At 40.0% G+C, this 7500-nt stretch overlaps 1 protein-coding gene across 24 annotated transcripts in view; it reads right to left on the reverse strand.

The window, feature by feature from the left end:
• The window catches only part of Cadps (calcium-dependent secretion activator 1), a 1142346-nt gene that overhangs the window by 844712 nt on the left and 290134 nt on the right, over positions 1-7500 (reverse strand). Inside the window, exon 2 of one of the 24 annotated variants that reach the window (XM_076212566.1) lies at positions 388-432. The exons of the other annotated variants lie outside the window; for them this stretch is intronic. The gene's annotated coding sequence lies outside the window, so the exon portion shown is untranslated. The remainder of the gene's footprint in view (positions 1-387; positions 433-7500) is intronic. 24 annotated transcript variants of the gene reach the window in all.

Genomic DNA, 7500 nt, shown 5'->3' on the forward strand with positions numbered 1-7500 from the left:
TGTGTGTGTGTGTGTGTGTGTGTGTGTGTGTGTGTGTGTGTGTGTGTTTGTGTACGTGTGTGAGTGCGTGTGTGTGTGTGTGTGTGTGTGTGTGTGTGTGTGTGTGTGTGTGTGTGTGTGTGTGTGTTTGTGTACGTGTGTGTGCGTGCGTGCGTGTGTGTGTGTGTGTGTGTGTGTGTGTGTGTGTGTGTGTGTGTGTGTGTGTGTGTGTGTGTGTGCGTGCGTATGTGTACGTGTGTGAGTGATGTGTGTGAGTGATATGTGTGTGTATGTGTGCGTTTCTTTATATATGCATATACGTGCGCATTTGTGTGTGTGTGAGCGAGTCATTGTTTGTGCCTTTACAAAACCGCCTAACATACCGATCCAAGGTATTTACATACTTACTACCACAGTCTGTCCACACTCTTCACTTGTCCAACCCTGATGTACCTGAAAGAACAAGAAAAAAAAATCAAAATCAATCAAGCCATCACACGAGGCAATGTACATTTTTCAACAAAGTGCATTGATTACCTATCACACTTATGTATATAAAACACCATGTTCTAAATGCACCTGAAATTGGAAGGAGTTGGAGGACAAAAAAATGTGATTAGTCAACGTTGACATAGTGGCGTCCCTCTGAGGAGGGGTACTACGGAAATTAATATAATTCTTTGGTAAATTCCCGTATACAAGGATGAGTATCACACGTTAAGTAAGGGGTTAAGATCAGGGTGCCCAGATTTTGCATAGTTACACTCAATTTAATATATTTTCCTTTGAAATAGTACAATATCATTAAATAAATATAACAGAAACTGAACGTATTAAAAGAAACAAAAGATTTAAAATTATTTTTGCTAATCTAGCATAATTTCAGTTTCTGTCTAGCATATTCCCGCATGATAAATCCGATCATTCTGGTCAAGAGGCCCCTCGATCCTCCAATTCTTCGACATTTTCGGCATAAAAGTTAGGAGCTTTTTGATTTCCATTTCTGTTTTTTTTTTTTTTTTTTTTTTTGACTGAAAGTAGATATTGCCTATCGTGATTCTGCTTAACGTCGCAAAAATCCCCTCTTATCAGGAGGCTACAACGGTACCCCTTTCTTAGGACTTTGTAGCCTTGAACTTAATGAACCATGCCCTTGGCTCAACTCGCCGGTGGTAGGGTTCGAACCGGCATAACCTCGACCTTTGCCGCAAGTAGCAATTCTCTAACCCGCTCGGCCAGTGACCATCCAATTGCTTTTCAAAGCAGTTGAAAATGTCTTGCATACTGTCCTACTAGCCTTACCGTGCTTGCGCACTTAACATCTCATACCAGTTTTTCTAAACACATGTGAAAATAATATATATTCAACCTCAATTTTCAATAGATCAGAAAAATACTCAAGTTAATTGAAATTGTCAGACGCTGGTCAGTAAAACTCAAATGAGAACGTCAAATTGTTGAAGGACTTAAAGAAAGAACTTGATAAGTGAATGAATGAATATATGATCAATTTTATAAGTAAATACATGAATAATCACACACAGTAATAATGAATGAACAGATATATACATGCATGAAGAAATAAACGAATATATAAATAAGTAATTGAATAAAACCTAAATGAATAAATGATTGCCCAGATGAACGAAAAAAAATCTAAAAACTCATAACGATAATGTCGCATCTGTATTTTCAAGAAACGTAAACATTCACACAGATACACTGTAGTATGAATATATGTAACTTACAACCTTTACTGCAGGACTGAACTGACCTAAACGGAATGATACAGTCTCTGTGCACATCACGGTGAAGCAATCAGCCTTGGTGATATTTCTTCCCGGAAGCGGAGCTCAAAAATTAACAAATAAATACACAAAAGTTAAATATATAAATAAATAAACAGGCAAACAGATAAAAAAACAAAAAAGAAACGAATGGATAAAAGAGTAACAAATAAAACAAACAAAACAATCAAATGAGTAGATGAATAAATTAATAAGTACACAAATAAATGTATCTTAGCACTCATAAATCTAGTTAAAGAGTTTACAAGCCCTAACGAACCCCAGCTACGAGACACGAACATTCACGACATTCAGACTCATAATACAATCCTGCACTTGCTACTTACATGTGATAAATCTAATATCATAATATTCTTCTTGCAGCATCGTTAATATCAGAGCGTACTTAATTTTTAAGAGTGCTGAGCGTGTTTGCATTCAGCTGGAAGGCTTTATAACTCTCTTTCTCTTGATACATGACTTGGACACTTACGTTAAAGTCATTTTAGGACAACTTTTCCTAAACTACTACTTGACTTGAAAGTGGGTCTCTTTATGGGCTGCCATTCTTTGATATATAGACCTAAAAAATCCTGCAATTTCTGTTAGTCTTTCATTCATCTATATATACCGCAAACTAACTTCACAAAACCCATCCGCATGTACAGCAAAAATACCATCTCCCTGCATACTGTGTACGAACAAGCGTGTTAGCTCAGCCTCTAATCCCGATTCTCAGAACCACACGCCATGTTTGTTTATGGTGACGTTGCTTCACCGGCGCCATCTGCTGGTAGACAAGCCAACTACAGTCATCGAAGCAGACGACGTTACCAATCTTGTCCGCACAGGCATTCAGTAGGCGATATCACTCCGTGAAGTGAGAGAGCGGCATCAAGATAGATGTAATACAATATTCCAAACACAGCAACAGGACAGCTGAGAGGCAGTATGAATCACTCCCCCAACCAAACATGAACTGATAAATACATAGAAAAATGAGTAAATAAATAGAAATAAGGAAAAAAGAGGAAGAAGAGAAAACAAAAAATCAATGCAAAACTACTAGGTCACGAGCAAAGAAGAATCCAACAGCTAGAGCAGCGTTTCCCAACCTTTTCCGACCAGAGCACCCCCTGTTCTCATGTCTAAGCAGTCCACACCCCTATCTTGCTATTAAAAGGATAAAATAAAATGAAGTGTACTGCTTGATGATCTATTTTCTTGATTCCTTAGAAATGAACCAAATTGACAATATTGTTTCTAGAAAAAATAAGAACACCCTAGAAAAATTAAATAGCTTGGAAAAAGTCAAATATGCACAACTAGGTAATTTTTGTGTGCATCACTTCCCAGCACCCCCTATAACTGATTTCAGCATCCCCAGGTTTGGAAACGCTGAGCTAGAGAAAGTCATAGGACATCCGGTAGTCGACCATCGAGGCATATCAGATATACCGTCTCAGTCAAGATGACTCGAGGCAAAATAAATCAATAAATAAATAAATAGATAAATACATAAATAAGATAATAGAATAAAATAAAATAAAGTAAAATAAAAATAAAATAAAATAGATTAATAATTAATGAACAAATCAAAAAGAAAAACGAACGAATGAATAAAGAATAAACAAATAATTAAACAGAAATATACATAGATAAAATAGAAATAACATAAGGAATTCACTGAATTTTGTTTTGCTGTCGACTTACGAAACGGGATAATTTCGACGCTCATTTATATGTATGTGTGTGTGTGTTTGTGCGTCTGTGCCTGTGTGTGCGTGTGTATGTCTATGTGTGTGCGTGCGTGTGTACGTGCCTGCGTGCGTGCGTGCGTATGTGTGTGTGTGTGTGTGTGTGTGTGTGTGTGTGTGTGTGTGTGTGTGTGTGTGTGTGTGTGTGTGTGTGTGTGTGTGTGTGTGTGTGTGTGTGTGTGTGTGTGTGTGTGTGTATGTGTTGTTAAGCTCATTACCACGAGAAAGATATTTCCATACAAGAACCTAATTCTCCATTTCCTTAGCAGAAATTGCGTATATATTGGAAATTCTTAAAACACAGCATAAGAGAATAGGCGCCACTTAATTCTCCAGGAATTATGAAAAGTCTTGAGATTTCGTGCGATAACGTCTTCATCTCGAGAAGATCGGCATTTCCTGGAGCTAACGTGAGATCCTTTCTCACTGCTTCATCTGAAGGTCAAAGATTCCTCCGCTTTTTCTCAAAATTCAATTCCTCCCCCAAAGACATTCCCTTCATCATGGAAGTCTCGCACATTCTGAAAAATCAACGAATGAAAGTGACAATTAACTACTGCCCATCAGTTTCACTACTCATTTAGCGCGTTCGCCTTTCAATCGCGTCTATTCTTTTCCTGCCTCGCCCCTTCCCCCCGCCTCTCCATAACGTCGCAGTGCATTGTGGGCAGCAGAAGACTATCGACAGCTTCAGGGTCGGTCTGGTCAGTCTGACCTTTACGTCGAGCGAGAAATTGCGTCTTGATGATTTTATCTCTTCCGTTTTTAATCGACACTATCAGAAGCGGACGAAGCCTGCAAGTACTAGTACCTGAATGATTAAATACATATACGTGAAATAAAAAAATTATTTTATTAGATTTTCTGAGGACTCCGTTGCTGGCACAAGATAAGTCCGTTTTATTAACTCGATGGCATGGGTTCTTCCTGCTTCGTTTCCTATTATTTTCTTATCCTCTCTTTCTTTAGTTCTGTCTCTTTTCACTCTCCTCTCTTTCATATCAATCCCTTCTCATCCCCCTCCTGTCTCCTGCCTATCTCCCATCTTCTCCCCCATTACTCGTATCTTCTCGTGCACCTCTCCCCTCTCTTCCTCGCTTTCCTTCTTCTCCTTTCTTTCAGTATCATATTACCTCTTTGCGCCTCCTCCACCGCGTCCGCCTCCTATCTCCTCCTCCTCCTCCTTCCCTCTTGCACTTCCTCCTACTCTTCTCCTCCTCCTCCTCCTCCTCGTGCTGTCCTCACCACTCTCGATGTAACCTTTTACATGCTTCATGACCCGAGGTGAAAACCACACCTCAGCGTCCCTACCTTTTCCCTCCTCCCTTCCCCCACCTCATCCCATCCCACACTTCCACCTCTCCCTCTCTCTCTACCTTCTTCACTCCCTCTCCGCCTCTCTTTCTCCTCTTCTCCGAGTGCCTCTCTCCCTCCACTTTACTTTCCCTCTACCTTTCTCTACCTCTTCATCTCCCTCTCCCTCTTCCCCCTCTCTCTCTCCTCATCTCTCTTTATATTTCTGTTTCTCTCCTGTTTCTATCTCTTCCTCCTATCTCTTTTTCCCAAATACTTCTCTCTCTCTCTCTCTCTCTCTCTCTCTCTCTCTCTCTCTCTCTCTCTCTCTCTCTCTCTCTCTCTCTATCTCTCTCTCTCTCTCTCTCCCACATCTCTTTCTCTCTCCCACATCTCTTTCTCTCTCCTACATCACTTTCTCTCTTCTTCTCTCTTTGTCTCCCTCTCTCTCTGTCTATCTCTCTCTTTCCCTCTCTTTTTATATGTCTGATTCTCTCTCGTCTCTTTCCCGTCTCTCTTTCTCCAAGCCTCTATCTCTTCCTCCTCTCTCTTTTTTCGTATTTCTTCCTGCTTTCTCTCTCCACGATTCCTGTCTTTCCTCTTCTCTTCTCCCATATCTTTCCCTTTCTCCCTGCCTATTTGTCTCTCTCTTCTCCCCTTCCATTCTGTCTTCCTCCGTGACCCATCTCCCTGTGTATTTCTCTCTCTTTTCTCTGTCCTCTACTCTTCCGTCTTTTTTCTCTTTTTCCCGTCTCTACTCTTCCCCCGTCTCACCTTATCCTCAACCCCCCCAACTCTCAACTCTTTCCTCTCCTCTCCTTCCCTACCTTCCTCCTCTCTCTGTCCATTCCCGCCTCGCGCTCTCTCCGTCCCTCTACACTGTCACTCTTCCTCTCCAAACCTAATTACTTGGGCATAGATGCTGATCAATCCTCCCGTTCTTTGCTGCTGGAGCCCACAATGGATCCGCCAGGCTGCTGCCTCCCAGACCATCCTCTTCCTTTCACCACACTATCGGTATTATCACCCATGGCTTTAGATTCATCGCTATCTCATCACCAGTGCTAGTATTTTCACCACAGTGTTAGGATAATTACCACACCGGTTGGTATCACCACCAAGGCACTGATGTCCTCACTATACTCGAAGTGGTGTGTTAGTATTTTCACCTCGGTGTTGGCATAATCACCACACTTGTTGGTATTATCACCATAGAACTGGTATTCTCACTAGTTATGTCATACTTTTGGTATCTTCACTACCGTTTTGATATTACTACCTCAGGGCATTATCACAGCATCGGTATTAGAGTGATCTCATGTAAAACAAGCCACGCCCCATTTAATTCTTGGCCAATCACAACCCACCTCTCAACTAATACGTATAATTCAAGATCGAACGTGATTGGCCGAGTAAGATATGGAGGCGTGGCTTCTTTCGCCTGAGTCTGCTGCAGTGATTATATCATCAGTATTATCACAACATTAGGTACTACCACCGCAGCCTCGGGTGCTATCACCACATCAAACAGTATATCACCATGACAAAACTCGATCAATAAGGAGAACGTCTCTGTTTATAAAATGCGTGCGTCCTTACGATCAGAAATTATATTGCAATGGATAACAAAACATGTCTCGATAAGATCTTTGGCTAAGGTGGCGTAAGAGCAATTTTAAGCTGACTGACGCCAGACGATTCGGATCAGAGGAAGGAGTGTCACGGTAGGGAATGGTTAGGTTAGGTTAAGTTAGGTTAGGTTAGGTTAGGTTTTTCAACATCTACCCTAAAAAAGATAGACCAGAAGTGGATACAAAATAAATAGATAAATAAATAAACAAATGATTATATAGACAAGTGAATAAATATATAGATAAGTAAATATATTTATAAATAAGTAAACAAAGAAATAAATAAATACATTCATAATTAAACGAACAAATAAATAAACAAATAGATTAATCAATATACACATTAATCAATTAAGGAAACAAAGAAAATCTTTCCGACGTTAGCCATTGTATAATTAATAGAATGAAATCTGTAAGTAATTCCCTTCCGTGACCTTTCCTCAGTGCCGAGATTAACTGAAGAGTCTCAACGCCGAACTTCCGAGACCTTTAGACAGACTTGGCGAATGCTCTGTACCATTAGAAAGTTAGAATCACACGAACACCATTCTCTACGCTCATGAAAACCACCCGTAGATTTTACTGATAAGCCAGTAAGCTAAGTCCATTTAACTAGAAAAAAAAAATAGATATTTTCTAATGAGAGAAGGGTTTGCTGGTTTTTGACATCTTTGGAGAGATTCTCTAAACTGAATGATTTGTATGTAGTGAGAAAGGAAGAGACGACACCAAAAACTCTCTCTTTTAAATCCTCGACCCCGTTCAGCTGATTGAAATCGCCTGGCTTTAGACAGAATAGTCTTTAAAGAAAAAGCCGTCACGATGGAAGAGTGAATGACTTATGCGAGTAAGATGAATCCGTTTGAGCAGAAACGACTTAGATTACAATCTTTTATTTTTCGAATTTCCAAATGTCAGATTTCCTTTGCGAAGCTGAATGACGAACTATGAGAAGTTAAACCTACACGAATATTAGACGCATTGTTGAATTGTCCTTAGGGATATCTAGAAGCAAAATCGTCTTCCAGTTATTGGAATTCACAAGATTTGACG

Source organism: Oratosquilla oratoria, chromosome 30 (genome assembly GCF_046742065.1).
Source record: "Oratosquilla oratoria isolate Oo_2021 chromosome 30, ASM4674206v1, whole genome shotgun sequence".
NCBI classification, from domain to species: Eukaryota; Metazoa; Arthropoda; class Malacostraca; order Stomatopoda; family Squillidae; genus Oratosquilla; species Oratosquilla oratoria.